Genomic DNA, 17,101 nt, shown 5'->3' with positions numbered 1-17,101 from the left:
CGGTGTCTTGGTACACCCCTATAATCGATATGTTGGGTAGTGGTGTCTCGGTACACCCCTACAATTTAACTGGGTGGAAACGTGGCCATATTGGGTGGCCAGTTTCTGTATTAACATGTTATTTGGATTGTTATCTATTGTTATTATTGGGGGGTCATTGCCAGGGGAATGTTATGTACATGGGGGATGTTAACTTTAAAAAGGTCTGTTGGCAATGACCCCATTTGTTATTCCTTAATTATTTTATTTATAATTTAATAAAGCTGTGGACTAATACTTCCAACAATATAACCTGTGTCCGTGTCTTTATGGAGGTTGGGTAAGGTGAGCGCAAATGCCGGCAAATCCGACTGTACGCCTGTCATGCTGTCTATGCTTTTTAATTTAAACACAGCTTTTTCAGGAAAAGGCAGGGGAACTAAATAGTTAGTTTACAATATAGTGTCAGAAATACATGTGTATGTACCTGACACTACACTGTTCCTTCAATACAAACTAAAAAAATTAAATAATAACACCTCACAAAATGTTCTTCAATAATGAAAGATTTGGGGGGCTTTTAAATATGTTAAAAAAAGTAAGCTACATTTGGTGCCTGTTGGGATTACTATCTGTTAACACATGGGAAATAAAGTTTTATGCTTGGCTATACGGAGTAACATATGCCTGAGCACATTCCATGACATAAAACAGGCATCCTCTTCTGGCTTTCGTCCATACGTAAATCAGAGTTTTCTAAATTGCTTATACTATACTGAGTGGTGGTGTGAGATAATTTAGTATTATTGTTTAGAAGAAGCCAACATATTCCGCAGAGAAGTACAAAGGGCATTTGTAGTTAATTCACCTTGAAAAACCTTTTATACTTTGTCTTTTTAACACCTCAATTGCCAGATAATGAAACAATAATATTTATGGCAGAGTCAACACAATGCTGTATACAAAAAAAACTCTGCAATCTTTACTCTATAAATATACTGTACTGTTTGTTCTCCACTAAGTGCTACATTTGTGTTGGAGCGATGTACAATCCAATGATGGGGCAAACAAGTCACTTTTCTTTCATTTTGTTTTTCCATTACTTGCTGCACATTGCTAGTATTAAGCCTTTGGAAAATGCCAAGTAAGTTTGTGCAGGTTAGGGTAGAGCTTACCCATAGACCTAAGCACACCGCACATTGGTCCTGTTCCACCATCTTTGTTAATCATCTGAGTAAGTATTGTCTGGAACATCAAAAAAAATCTCCAAAATGTGCAGGGCAAGAAAAACATTAGGCAAGCTTCCTGTTGAGAAAGAACACTTTCAACATTAACACTATTGCCAGTGCTGTGTGTATCTGTGGGTGCTGGTTGGCTGTCTAGTAACCATTCAAGGATCATCTCCTCATCTACAAGAGGAAGGGAATTGGATAATTGTTCATTACACTTTGAGTATACCTTTTATAAGAAACACTTTAAAAAATCAATTAAAGGAGTAAAGGGACACTCTACTGCCCAAATCTAAAATACAATTTTAAAAAATCACTCTTTAGTAGAGATCACCAAACCTACATATTAAGTTATGCATTTTTCATTGGAGGTATTATTAAAAACAGCTTGCAAAACCAGCAGCTCTCTTGTCTGCTGCCTTCATGTGGCTGTCCAATCACAGGCATCCAAATACAGCTTAATGGGAAGTCGGTGCAAGGCAGGTGCTCCGGGCAATTGCTGCCTCTTGAGTTTAACTCCACTGAGCTAACCAAACCAGGAAGTAATATTACCAGCTGTCTTCTTAAAAACCAAAGGGGTGTAACAAGGTTAATTTATAAACGTGTCAATTTCTTTTGATATTTGCATTTTTTGCAAAATGAAAAAATGCATACAGACAAAAACATTCAGGCAGTGCGATTCTTAATGCTGTGCTGTTGTTGTTTTTTTTTAACCCCATCCCTCCCTTGTTCATCTCTTGTGAGTTTAATTAAAATAAGAAGCATTTGATTTTAATTCACGAGGGAGGCTGTGATGTCAATGGGGGCATTCAAACTGAAGCTGGCTTCCAGGTAAGTGTATTCTTTCTTTTACAGGTTTCTAAAGGGAGGGCATAAGTACTAATGCCCAATAGGGCATGCTAAATTCAAAAACATTTTAACTACTTTGGATTGTCCTTTAACCCCTTAAGGACCAAACTTCTGGAATAAAAGGGAATCATGACGTGTCAGGCACGTCATGTGTCCTTAAGGGGTTAAAGAACAGTCTGCTATGATGGCACAGATTGTCATAGGTCCTTACGGGGTTAATGGTAGATTTTCTAGAGGGCACTCAATAAAAACAAAAGATTAAAGAAAAAAAAATAATTCAAACAGATCCCACTAAGAAAAGAAAATCTGATTAATAAAAAGCCATAAATATCAACAAAGCTATTCTGCCATAATGAGCCAGGATCACTTTGGTAATTTAATATAGCTAGCACGACCATTACTCCTCATTAAATAAGTAATAGATATCCACAAATGTTCTCAGACACTAAAATTTTAATTCACATGGTCATATGCAAAAGCAGAGTCCTGCACAGTAGTCTGATCTTCTGTCTTCCAGTTGTATATAGTAATTATTAAAGAAAGTAATTACTATAATATACACATTAACTCCCAGTCATTAAAATCCTCCAAAACACAGGGACATGATGGCTTAGGCTATTAGAAAGCTTGGCAGTCACCCAACGCCAACAATAGCTTCTAATTAATTGATCTCACCTCTAATCTGCTATTGTTAGCCCAGTGCTGATCATTTGTTTGGTCTAAAGATCCTATTGCCCCTTTTATTTGATTGTATTTGTTACTGAACCCTCTGTATCGCTTTCAATTAAGCACAGGTTAAGTGGTTCAACCACAAGAGAATAGGAGATAATGGCACCAATAAAAGTAATCTCTTTAATTTGCTAAATGGATTACAGGGAAACCCCAGCCAAAGTGAAGTCATATTAAAGCTAGTGGCCTTGACTTGAACTATCTAATGCTTAACCCTATAAAGGCCAAATGCTGTGAAACAAAATGTCTGAAACACAAGGTCTCGACTGTGGCTTATAAAGATGCTTGTTCAGCTAAAGGAAGGGCCGTCGCTGTGTTAAACGTCGTGAAAGGCAATGCACAAGATCGTGAGATTTCACATTTCTTTATTTTATGGCTGTAGTTTACTTTACTCAGTTCTAATGTAAAATTCCTACAGAAGGTTAGAGCACCGCTGTGAAACTTGTAGTATGATGTCGCTGTTCCACCTGTTCTGCTGAATATAACGCACTTACGACTAAATTTATCATTAGGATGATCATCCTTATTACTTTAATTACAATTTAATAACCCAAAGCCTGCCAGAAATATCTTTTAAATTAGATCACATTTTGCCATTCATATATTCTCCAGAGCAGATAAAAGGGACATTAAGCACCAAAATCACTGCATTTTAGTGATCACTGATTGTGATAAACAGCTACGTTTTCATTTGTCAGTCATGATGATTGTAGTGGCTGCCAATCAGACAGCAGAGGCACTTCTTCTGAACCACAATTCCCATAAAACCCTGCCATTTTTTATGAGGTAGGCACGGGGCTAATACCAAACACCTGGTACTCCAGTATTAATTGATAAACTACCATTTCCCAAAGATCAGCCAGAATGTCTATATTAACCCCTTAGTGACCAGACCGTTTTCCAATTTTCTTATTATTAAGGACCAGGGCTGTTTTTACATTTCTGCGGTGTTTGTGTTTAGCTGTAATTTTCCTCTTAATAATTTACTGTAGCCACACATTATATACAGTTTTTATCGCCGTTAAATGGTCTTTCTAACAATACCATTATTTTCATCATATCATAATTTACTATTTTTTTTATTATAAAACATGATTTAACACCCCCCCTCCCCCCAAAAAATCTGTTACGCATCTACAACCCCCAAAAAACACCCATGTTAAATGGTTTCTACATTTTGTCCTGAGTTTGGAAATACCCAAAGTTAAAATAGCCGTAGTTCTTTTTTTGCACGTTATAGGGCTATAAGTAAAAGTAGGACATTGCTGTTTCAAAATATATATTTTTAGAATTTATCAATATTGACATGGTAACACTGTTATCTGTCATAAATCTCTGATTCACACCTTACTTTTTTTTTTAAATTAGACAACCCAGTGTATTCAATATGGGGTATGTCCAGATTTTTTTTTAGTAGCCACTTAGTCACACACACTGGTCAAAGTTAGTGTTCATATTTGTTTGTGTGTGAAAAATGAAAAAAAAAACTAATTTGAACTCTAATTTTGGTCAGTGTTTGTGACTAAGTGGCTACTAAAAAATACTGGACATACCCCATTTGCAATATCTTGGGTTGTCTACTTTTGCAAATGGTATGCCATCATGGGGGTAATTCTCATTCCTGGGCTACTATACGATCTCAAAGGCAACATTACCAATCTGGCACATTTCAATGTGAAAAAAAAGTAAATGCAAGCCTTATATTTTACTCTGTATCTTTTGAAAACACCCTAAAACGTTTACATAGGGGGTTCGTTTTAACTCTCGTGACTCCACGGAACTAAAATATTAGTGTTTCAAACCAATAAAACATATCACAACAATTATATATCGTCAAAGTGTCGTTTGTGTGTGAAAAATGCAAATAACGGCACTTTCACTGACGATATAATCGTTGTGATATGTTTTACAGTTTTGAATCACTAATATTTGTGTCCAGCGAAGTCTCCCGAGTAAAACATTACCCCCCCATGTACAGGTTTCATGGTATCCTGGAAAGTTACAGGGTTAAATATAGGGCTTGCGAACCAAATTATCTGGACTTTCTGCCTGGGTTGTCAGGCAGGTCCCTCAAATTGTAATTAATAAAATGACCTAATTATGTACAACATAATATATATATATATATATATATATATAGATAGATAGTTAATACAATGTAAAACAAAAATCTGCACACCCGTCAAGCCATAAGACTTGCTTTCCCCACAGAAATCACAAATTTGCAGTGATGTTACTACCGCAAAGGGTGGGCATATGCAAATTAGTTCAACAAATAATCTGATTTTTGACTCATTCCATTTTAAACATGGATTCCTTTGAGTCTGTGTTTGCTGTATACAACAGCTTTGAAACACAACTTAGGAAAAGAAGCAAAGCTAGTGAACCACTCATGGACAGCTGTTTCATTGTTAATGCAAATCATCCGCATGAGGTTGGTTACCTGCTAGCTTTGAAGCTTGGAGGTACTGTTTTGGTTGTTGCTTCGCAAGTACCTCCAAGTCTCAAAGCTAGCCAGTAACCTGAATTAATGTATAGGAGAGTGTGAGAGTGTAGGTATACAGAGGTGGGATGGGGGTGGGCCAGTGACATGTATGCATCACCCAAAAATGGCGGACCTGCCCACTTTCTGGGGTTAAATGCACACCAGGCTGCCAATCAAGTAGGACAGCCCACTAATGGCAGGACATGCGAGTGCAGCATGAGCACTTCTAAAAAAAACGGGACACAAGGGAACAAAGTTGGGGCGACAGGACCAAAACACCAGGACTGTCCTCACAAAATCAAGATGGTTGGGAGGCATGAGTATGTACATTATGGGAGAGTTCAGGTATGTCTTTCTGACATAGTTAATAATAACATTTACACCCTAGAATACACATTTATGCTATCATAAGCCATTCAGCATCCCTGGGACCTGCACTGAGGTATCAATGAAACAAGAAGGCCAGTATTCTAATAAAGTATTGCTGCACAGCGGCTTCATAGGAACAATGAAAACAAGAACTCTGCAAATGAAGTCATTTTCCATGCCATGACCCTGCTGACTCATTACGCAAATTATAGTCACAAATTGTAATGTAAAAAAAATGCAATGTGTAGTTTGTAAGATACAATATAAATATGCAATGTTTTACACAAATATTGTAATGAAAGCCATCGCCAGTACGTATTTTAGAACAAATGGAAAACTGCATATTACTTTGTGCTTTTAAAATATCATCATTTTGCATCAGCTATTCATTCCCCTCCAGCTCATAATGTGGTTTTAAAAGGACACGCATGCATATAAAATCACACTTTAAACTGAACAAAAACACACTCTTGGAGATTTACAAAGAGGTAATAGGTTGGTGAGATATCTCTGCATCGAGAGGCTATTTTATTCTATGAGGCCTATATATCAGCGTAGCATGAGGTCTTTTAGCTAGAATAACGCAATAGCTTTCTCTAGAGTGAAATCTCTCAAAGTAATCACCACTTTGGAAATCTCGGCCACTATTAAAATCTAGTGAGAGAGACAGACAAGGGTTTCCTCCACTCACTGTCTGTCTGTGTTTGGTTATGTAGTAGGTATGCATTGTTTTTTTTTTTTTCATCAGTGCAGAGAGTAAGGGTCATAATGTCACAGAGTGGGTAGAATTTTATTGGATCCTACCCCAAACGCTACTCAATATTCTTAATCATTTAATAGAGTTTTGCCGCCATTCTAACAAGATAATGTTTAGAATAATATAAGCGACATGTGAAGTGCAGGGCTTTCCAAAAGACAAACTTTGCATAACTACAAGTCCCATGATGCTTTGCCAGACTTAATACTGAATACCGTAAATAAAAAATTATCGCTCAAACTGTATGCTCGCCCACCATCTCTAGCAATGTGGTTTGGATGGGGAGGACTAACTTTACTGACGATCACAGATCTGTCTGCAGCCACCAGTCAGAGTAAATCCAACAGCAGCTTTCTCTTTCCTGGAGAATCCAAGACCTAATCAATTACTAATCAGTACTGGATTGTGCTTTTTTTTTTTTTATTGACATGTGACATCATATCCCTTCACTAAAAGCTGCAGGAGAGCAACACAAATCTGTATTTGATTATGCTGAGCTGTGTGCAGCTGCCTTAATTAAGTAATACTAGAGGGAACGAGGGTGATGGAAAGGACATGAAGATATCAATGCATGGGTGGAACAGACATTGGGAATGGACGGAGTTGGAATGAGAGACATTGGGAGTGGGTAAATAGAAGTAATATGATTGTGCGCATGTGTAAGTGACATAAGGAGGGGATGAGTCAGTGAATGAACGGCAATCGCCTGCAATGTTTTGCCGCTAACAATAATTTCCATACTTTTTTTTCTCATACTGGCAGCGTGTCATGCCATGAGAAGAGACACCAAATTGAAGATCTTTTGGTAGTTTCACTTCTCAACTAAAGGGCAAGTATCAGAGAGAATATCTTGTGGACTCATCAGTACAGTTGTATGCATGAATCATTCAACTCCAGGTTCTTTTTTCATTAACATGTCCAATAGGGTACAGTTACACCTCTCCAGAAGGGTTTGGGACTTACGGTGCTCAGCAATTACAAAAGCTAATTTCTACGTTGGTTCTCACGAGTCACAACCTTGATCAGAATGGTGCCAGTTATAAGTGAAGAATATTTCCTATAGTACTTTTGCAAACAAAGATCACTTTTGTTGGGTAAACTTGGGCATATCTGGTGAAGTGGTCAGTAACTACCAGTATATTTCCTACTGCTGCTGAATCAATTTCTATGCACAAGAAATCCATGCAGACAAGGTTCCTAAGGCCAGAGTTCTTTAGATAGACATTGGAACATCTGTCTCTCATATAGAGGACCAGAAGAAATTGTCTTGCACTTGTCCGATGGTTTTGTAAACCCACAGAAATGCATGTTGATCTTTCATCCATCAATTGTTCTGGGGTAAGACCACCTGTCTTAAACCCAAGTGATCATGATGTTGAATTTAAATTATTATTGGCATTTATATAGCGCCAACTTATTCAGCAGCGCTTTACAATATTATAAAGGGGGAATTTAACAATGATATTAAACAATTATAAACTATTACAGGAACAATAAGCTTATCAGGGCCCTGCTCAAAAGAGCTTATAATCTAGAGGAGTCCTTGCTCAATGTAGAAACAAGGTACTTACCATCCATGGTCCCCATTCTTGACAGCTCTTAGTAAAGCAAATAGAAAAAATATCTCCAGGCACTCAGGATGTTAAAGCCGCAGGCAGGTTTATTGAAACATAAAGGACAGCAACGTTTCTACCTAACAAAAGGTCTTTGTCCTTTCTGATTCAATAAACCTGCCTGTGGCTTTAACATCCTGAGTGCCTGGAGATATTTTTTCTATTTTTTTTGCTGTTGTGGGATTGCTGGTCCTGCTCCAGAGCACTGGGTGGCTGCTTAGGGATTGACTTTGGTTCCTACCTACATTTCTCCAAGCCTTTAGTAAAGGTCCACTGTTTTCTACACCAATATTTGTCCACTGGGGCTTGTTAACACTTCCTCTTAAACAGCCTTAGGATTACAAATCAGAAATGTTAACATACCCATGTTGAGTGACAAATGTCTGATATAAGGCCTTACACCAGGGATGTCAATCCAGTCTTCATCTGCAACTGCAAGTAGTCTTGGTCTATACTGTTCTCATGTTGACAGGCCATCAATTATATTTCAATGAGAAGTGATAGATTAAATCTGTAGCTCCAATTATCACCCTGTGCTATAAGAGTAAACAAGTAGAAACCCAGTGGGGTTAAAGGGACACTCCAGGCACCCAGACCACTTCTGCCCATTGGAGTGGTCTGGGTGCCAACTCCCACTACCCTTAACCCTGCACTACCCTTAACCCTGCAACTCTAATTATTGCAGTTTTCATAAACTGCAATAATTACTTTGCAGGGTTAAGTCCTCCCCTAGTGGTGGCTACTAGACAGCCACTAGAGGGACCTTCCTGGTCCATAGCACAGGATTTCTGTGCTATAGCGTCGCTGGATGTCCTCACGCTGTGTGAGGACCTCCAGCGTCGCTAAAATCCCCATAGGAAAGCATTGAAAAGCATTTTCAATGCTTTCCTATGGAGAGGTCTAATGCATTAGACCCCCGCCGGCTGACGTAATGAAGGGGAGGAGCTGTTTTCACCCCTTCAGCAACTGGGGATGGGAGGTGGGAGGGAGAGGGGACCTGCAGTGCCAGGAAAACGGATTGTTTTCCTGGCACTGGAGTGTCCCTTTAATGCAGTTTTCTCTTGGTCCTCTCTTCATGAGATTTTGATAATATCCTGAGCTCAGACCCAGTAGACAATCACTTGCTGCCATAGAGAGTATTCTGGAGTTCTTCTCGCCTTCTACAGTGTAAGCCTGCAAACCTAACCCCCATAGTATTCTGGAGTTCTTCTCGCCTTCTACAGTGTAAGCCTGCAAACCTAACCCCCATAAATTTACATCCATATCTGGGGTGACGGACAGGTGTCTTAAATGGGCGTGATGAAAAGGATCTGAGCATAAAGGTCACATGGGACCCAGTGTGCAACAAAGCAGAAGCTGAGATGCCCTTTAACTACTAGTGGTACTATTTACTTGGAGCCCATTCAGATGTTTGAAATGGTGACCATGCTTTTAATCTTCTTTGTAGCTGTTTCATACTCAATTCTAAGTGTTACTATCTTGAAATATTATGTCAGAATCTTCATCTTCATCATGGTAAAAACCATTTTAGGTGGTAGTAGCAGACCTCCTCTTGAGTCTGCTCCAGGTATAAGAATTCTGGTTCCTCTCCCTGGCTTTAATTTCTGGTATTCTTGGTCTAGGGTCACACTACAGTCTCCTTTCTTTCTAGCCTGCACGATGGCAGAGTTTTCTACCACAGACATTACTTTAAGAATATCTAGAAATTATCTTTGTTTGTATAGCCACAGTCTGTTGGGGAAGGACGCTCATTATTCTAGCCCAATTTCTAACATCTCTTGGTGAGTTAACAGAAGACTTTCTTGCCAACATGGTTAATCTAAGCAGAGCCTCCATTTGTATCCCCATTCTACCACATGCTCAACAAAGACAGCATAGGGTGGGCAGTCATCTTTATGCTACAGCTACACAGGAGCGATCTAAAATTCTGCCGGGACAGGGCGACTGAGACTTTAATTAATGTGCCGTACAAAACCTCCATTCAGTGATGATACTTCTCAGAGAATGCACAACAACTCAGCAACAGTGAATCTCCGTACATACTAGAAAATAGGAAACAAAAACCTGAATGTAATACAACCCTCCCTAGAGAACTCTGATGATGGTGGTGCATGCTTAGGCAGTGCTAACCTTATAGTGTGGCTGGAGTATCCTAAATGTTCCACTACTTGGATCCTTATGCAAACCAGATGAGGCTTAGTACCCCTCCTCTTTTTTGTCGTCCATGACTTTTGCTTTCAATGCAGGGGAAGATCATAAGGCTGGTAGTAAGAATACTCTAAAACACTGGACCCAATAACTAGGCTTTCACATAAAAAGGCTATAAAACAACAGCTTCTTGGTCCGGAAGTAAAACAGACTAAAGCTACCTAAAGGTTAGGTTACAGGTGAAGATACATGGGAAATGATTCACTTGCTGGAGTGCTGACAGTGCTTCCACTGCTTCTTACTGGAGAAACAGAGGGGGCTGCATACTTCAACTGTCCCAGGTTTGGACCATTCCAAATTCAAGGTTCCGTCTTGCTGTTGAGAAAACTGAACAATGGGTGGAGCTCAGTTGCTAATCAGGCTTGCCCACAAACTATCACAATGACAGAAGAGTAAACAGCGGACATCATGGGCAGGAGGAAACAAAAAGGCTATGTCCAGATATTGATATATCCAGAACAAGGAAGAAAAGATAATAAATATAAACAAAGCCAAGTGACCAGGGTTGGGAGTATAAGGATACAGGGGACATAAGGAAAGGAAAACCAACAGAAAGTCCTGTAGTCCCTACTTATGTACAACTAAAAAACTAAACTAAGGTGAATTAAAAAAAATAAATAAAAACAAGGAGAACTAGAAGGACAGAAAGGATTAATTGAAAACCAAAACCTGCAAATGATAGTCACTTTAAGTGCAACGGATAGATTTTGACCATTTTTTCATACTGTGTTTTTTTCACATTAAAATCACATTAGTTTTGCTAAAGAGACAAAAAAGAGGTTTTGTGGCTTTCTGCAGTGTAGCTCTGTTCCCTTAGTCACTACCAAAGCAAGCAAGAAAGAAAGATGGAAAAGGGAAAATAAAATGATAGAAGAGGAACAGTTGGGAATATTTTGAGGCAAATATGACAATAAATTAGTGCATGTAGGAAAAGTACTAGAACATTACACTTTTTATACATGACCCTCCATAGACTTCTTTCGTGTCTAAGGGTTGCGTGTCCATTTAAGCATTCACACAATTATTCACTAAAGTGAGAATTGCTAAAAGATAATTTTCTAATTTAAGGCCAAAATAGTCAAACTGACTATAGAAATTGCTGGGATAATTTTTCTAATTCAGCTACTTTGGCCTATATTTCCAAATTCACTTTGAATTCCTGGCAATTCCGGCTTTATTGAATAACCTTGATGATGCTAGTATTTATTTAGGCATAAAGGCATTTTTCCTCTACGGGTGCAAGTGTTTTGATAATTATAAAATTTACATTATAATGAAAAAAATAATTATATTCTCAGACAGTATGTTAATTTCTAGGTATATTTGTTTTTTCGTTTTGTGAGTTGATCTGTTTACAGGTTTATAAATAACAGAATCCGGAGTGTTATTTTTGTTTAGGAGTCTCCAGCAATGTGTTTACTTCAGTTTAATTAAGAAGGAAATAAAAAGTGAGGTAAATAGATAATTAAGGTTACTCTCTTCATTACTGATGTTTCGACACAATTACCGATGCCAGCAGTGCTCACACAGTGTTACCTTAGGAATTTAATTAGATATATCACAGTTGTCTTATTTAGTAAGGCAGAAAGACATCATTTTCATTGGCACATTTTAAATGTTATACAAATATCAGCTCTTTTAACTCTATTTCTGCTTACTAAACCTAAAGTGAAATTCATAGCATGCTATACCAATTACACTATTAATTCCCTAGACCTAAAATCTGGTGTATGGAATCTTCAAGGCTGTTAAATAAAGCATGCAAATAAAAACTATATATTATAATATATTATACAGAAACTCGGTAGCATGCTAACTCAGGGTGGGGATGGGTGGGAGCCATCATTCTCGGGTGACAGGCGGAATGCGGATTCACAGAGCACCTACATCCTGCCTTTTACTCTTTGTGGTGTGGCTGAGCAGTACCTGGGGATACAATTTAATTATCTTCTATCCAGGTCTCACAGGGAGGAAACGACAACATATACAGGCAGCAAGAGTGAAGTATAGCAAGCCAATGAGGGGAAGCAGGAAGGAGTCCCTGCTCCCCCACCACTAGACACTAGAGATTGCATGGTTTCAAGCAGGGCCGGACTGGGGATACGAAGCCGCCCTGGAAAAAATCTAGGCTATGTATATATGTATATAAATATATATATACACACATAAACATATATATAATAATATATTTATTATTGGTATATTCATTTTTCTAATTAAAAATATTAGTCCTTTCAGGGTAATTAAATTATACAGTAAAGCATACTCACATGCAGACACAGACAATATTACTGATGCACACAAATAGGCTCATTGACAGACAATCTCACTGACACACACAGACAAGGTTACTGGGACACACACAAATTTAGTACAGACAAACTCTGATACATACACACACACACGCTCACTACAGATAAGCTCACTGATGCACACACACTCTCCCTACAGACAAGCCTATTGACACAAACATGCTCCCTACAGAAGAGCTCACTAACACACAGATTCACTACAGACAAGCTCACTGACACACACATGCTCACTACAGACAAGCTCACTGACACACATATGGTCACTACAGACAAGCTCACGAACACACATGCCTATTACAGACAAGCTCACGATAACACACATGCTCATCACAGACAGGCTCAGACACACCCATACTCCCTACAGACAAGCTCACTGCACATACATGCTCATCACAGACAGGCTCAGACACACCCATGCTCCCTACAGACAAGCTCACTAACACACATACAAGCTCACTCACTAGCAGGCACACACAAAAACTCAAACTCAATAGCAGGCGCACACAGAAGCTCCCTCACTAGCATATGCGCACACACACACACACACACACACACACACACACACAGAAGCTCACTCACTCACTAGCAGATGCACACACACACACAGAGACAGACAGTCCCAAACACAGAGGCAGGCATCCACACACACAGAGACAGGCAGACAGCCACACACACACAGACACACAGAGACAGGAAGACAGCCACACACAGAAAGCCACACACAGACAGTCACACACACAGGCAGACAGTCACACACACACACACACAGGCAGACAGACAGTCAAACACACAGTCAGACAGCCACACATTCACACAGGCAGACAGTTACACACACAGGCAGACAGTCACACACACACACACACACACACACAGGCAGTCACACACACACAGACAGTAACACACACAAACAGACAGACAGCCACACACTCACACACACACAGGCAGACAGTCACACACACACACGCAGGCAGACAGAGACACACACACAGGCAGACAGTCAAACACACAGGCAGACAGTCAAACACACAGGCAGACAGTCACACACACACACACACACACAGGCAGATCGTCACACACTTACACTGATCGGCTTCTTACCTCCACATCCTTTGGAGCTCCTGGATACTGGTTGTTGGGGAAGCAAGGACTTCTTCCTGCTTCCCATGCTGCAGTTACCAGGGCCCCTGCCGCACAGTAAGCTCTGCCCCCGCTGCACGATAAGCTCCGCCCCTGCACAGTTAACTCCGCCCCGCCACAATATATTTTTTTTAAATCCTGGCCGGCCATGTGCGAGCTGTGTTGGCCCCCTTCTCCCATGGGGCCCTGTGCGGCCGCACAGCTCGCACATGGCCGGCCGGGATTACAGGAGGCTAACCAGTGATGAATAGGGCTGTCAGCCCAGCCCCAGGTGCTGCGGCCCACCGGGAAATTTCCCAGTATCCTGGTGGGCCAGTCCGGCCCTGGTTTCAAGCCCCTTTCCTTCTCCTCCGTACCCATGCTACTAAGAAGAAGGAAAGAGAGATTTAATGACTGTGTGTGTGACTGAATGTGACTGCGTATGTGTGTGACTGTGTATCTTGGTATGAATTGTATTTGTTATTATGATCATTTTACACAAATTGTCTGCACTATCAGGTTTTGCATTTTGTTTACAGATATATGGGATATTAATGAAGAGTACATGTTTAGTATAATTATAAAGAGTGCATCACTTCTACTGGTCCTAATAATAAACTGGGAATCTTCTGTGCCCTGTCAGCCCATATTAATATGGTCCCCGGGCCTTGGGCATCTTCTGGGCCCTTAAGGCAGCTCTGTCACTTTAGGGGGTCTTTGCAAAGTAGTTTTGTCTTATGATATGTTTGGTTGCAATATGATTGGAATTGCAAAAATTCTGTCTTTATGAAATGTTCAAAAAGCGACCAGAGTTGTCAGAACTGCTTTAATGTAATTACTCTCCAATCGTCGCCCATGAGGTAGAGAAAAAAGAGACCTCTATCTCTGTTCCATGCAATAACTTGCAAAGAATTTACAAAAAAAAAAAAATAATAACATTTAAAATCAAACATAAATCCAGTGCATCTGCCCTCTCTGCTCATCAAAAAGTACTTGAACACCAATTACAGTAAAAATAGATGTTCATCCAGAAGATCAAATGTTCCAAGGTAGAAAATATGTAAAGTACTCTATAAGTGTCTTTGTTTCACCTTGATGTGTTTAGATGTACTATAGTCTTCTTCAGAATACGTAATAGTGAGAAGGATGCTGTTTAAATGCTGCAGTTCTTCTAGTTAATTATGACTAATTATGTAATTGTAAGCGACTGCATGTTTTCTTTTTATAAATCAATATGTTTTTTGCACAGTTACTGCGTTAGGGTTTTTATTTAGCTCATGGTGCTCACAGCTCTTGAACAAGGGAGTGATTTTAACTTGTGTGCATATGCATGATATCTTGCTGATGTATTACAATAGATATGTTTAATTAGGTTTGTTAGTTTTTTTCAACTTTCTTGGATCTAAATATTTTACATTTTACAGGTAGAGTAGCATTTTGTTTTGTTTTATTTAAAACACTTTACTCACGTTTCTATGAGTTGTAATACAGTTTAGTGTTATTTTAGAAAGAAACAGCGTAGTCACCGCTACAGTTCATCTTCTTTTTTACGACTAGTCCAAGTAAAAAGGGCGACATCAATTTTGAGAGCAAACGTCTCAGTTTTACAGTGCTGGCAATGACTGACTTATTAAGTGCTTACGCTTGTGGGTCCTACATGGGACAACTATTAAAGTGTAAAGCTGTCCAATGCTGTGTAATCGAAAGGGACATTTCCTGCTGCACTATTAACTTGTTTAGATCAAAAATCATGAGAAAGGCGCATTATATGCTGTTTTATTGTTTTTGGTTCATATGCAGACGCTAGTAATTTTTCACTCTAACTGCTAAATTACTGCCCCAAATCCCTCCCAGGTGCTTTTGTAGTAAGCTTCAACAAGGACAAATATATTTTCTGACCAACAGAGGTGAAAGACATTACATCTGCTTGCGAGCTGCTCATTTCTATATTTTTGCTTAGAGAATTGTTCTTTCCTTCCCCGAGGTACCGCTTAATCCTGTTGATACAGGCATAATACGGAATAATGCAGAGTTATGACCACCCACACTGTTAAATTTCACAGAAGTAAATCTGGACTAAATGCATTTTATTGTTTGTATAGTTGGCTTCCTGTCTTTATATTTTATGTCAGGGGACTTGGAGAAACATATGTTATTGCTGCTGGACAATGTAGACCAATTTAAAGTGACTTTAAGTGCCTCGCTGAAAGAGAATGATACCAGCGTAAACTTTGTTCTCATTGTACAACAGAAAACCAAAAGAAAATACAGGATATTTAACCCACTTCTTTAAGTTCCTTTCATCTTATAATATGATAATATGTGGCACGGCAGTTATAAATAGCCACAGGTGGACACTGATAACAAACTAGTGCCGTATCTACAATACTACAAAGAAAAATGACATCACCATGATGCAATACCTATACGCATGTATTTGTTTCCCGTTCACGACTTCTGATTGGCTAGTCTCTTTCCAGACAGATATACATAGATCTATACAAATAATGAAAACATATAGTGCACAGTCTAGTATGCACATTTATGTGTAATTAAACAATATTGTACTGGGCAAAAAAAAAGAATTATATTACCATTATTATAATAATATATATATATATATATATATATATATATATATATATATATATATATATTTTTTTTTTTTTTTTTAATTTAATTTTATTTTATTTTTATTATTATTATTTTTTTTTTTAAAGACTGACAGCCAGCCTGTCCCTTTAAACAAAATCTGAACACAGTTTTTCACAGCATATTTTGAAAGTTTCAAAAAGTTACTGTGTAACATGTAAAGAAAATCCCCCAGAAGTGGACATTGATAACGAGTAATGCCACCTTTTCAATATTTTAGAGGAAAATGACATGGCCGTGACGTATTACCTTCGTATGTGCATATATTTATTTCCTGTTCATGGCATCTGATTGGCTTATAGCTCACTGCCAATCAGATGTTACTTTCCAGAAAGATAAATAGTGAAAACATATAGTGTAAATGGTAATAAATAGAGAAATTTAAATGCTATGGATTTTATTGTCCATAGCACCGGGGTTTAATACAACAAACTTGTAAAATAATTTGACATGTAGTTGAAAATATTATGGTATTATTATTATAAATATTAAGGATTGTTAAGATTGTACATAGAGATGAACTGATCATAAATGTGTATCATCTAGTAATTAAACAATATTGTACTGGGCAAAAAAAATAAATCATTATATTATCATTATTTGTATGTTATAATAACATTTTATTATATTTTTTCCAGCCTGTCCCTTTAAACATACACTGATGACACGTTTTTCACAGCACATTTCGAAAGTTTCAAAAAAAAAATGACTGTGTCACATATAAAGAAAATCTGCTTGACAAAGAAAATCTGGAAACACTTTTGAATATGAGCACTCAATATTCTGTGTAACACAAAACAGGA

The 17,101-nt window shown here is 38.5% G+C and overlaps 1 protein-coding gene across 3 annotated transcripts in view; it reads right to left on the bottom strand.

The window, feature by feature from the left end:
- RARB (retinoic acid receptor beta) overlaps positions 1 to 17,101 on the bottom strand; it is an 895,445-nt gene that overhangs the window by 440,077 nt on the left and 438,267 nt on the right. The gene's annotated exons all lie outside the window — the stretch shown is intronic.

The sequence above is a fragment of the Pelobates fuscus genome, chromosome 4 (assembly GCF_036172605.1).
Source record: "Pelobates fuscus isolate aPelFus1 chromosome 4, aPelFus1.pri, whole genome shotgun sequence".
Classification (NCBI taxonomy): Eukaryota; Metazoa; Chordata; class Amphibia; order Anura; family Pelobatidae; genus Pelobates; species Pelobates fuscus.
The sequence above is the reverse complement of the archived record's forward strand: the minus strand, read 5'-3'. Positions and strand labels throughout refer to the sequence as shown.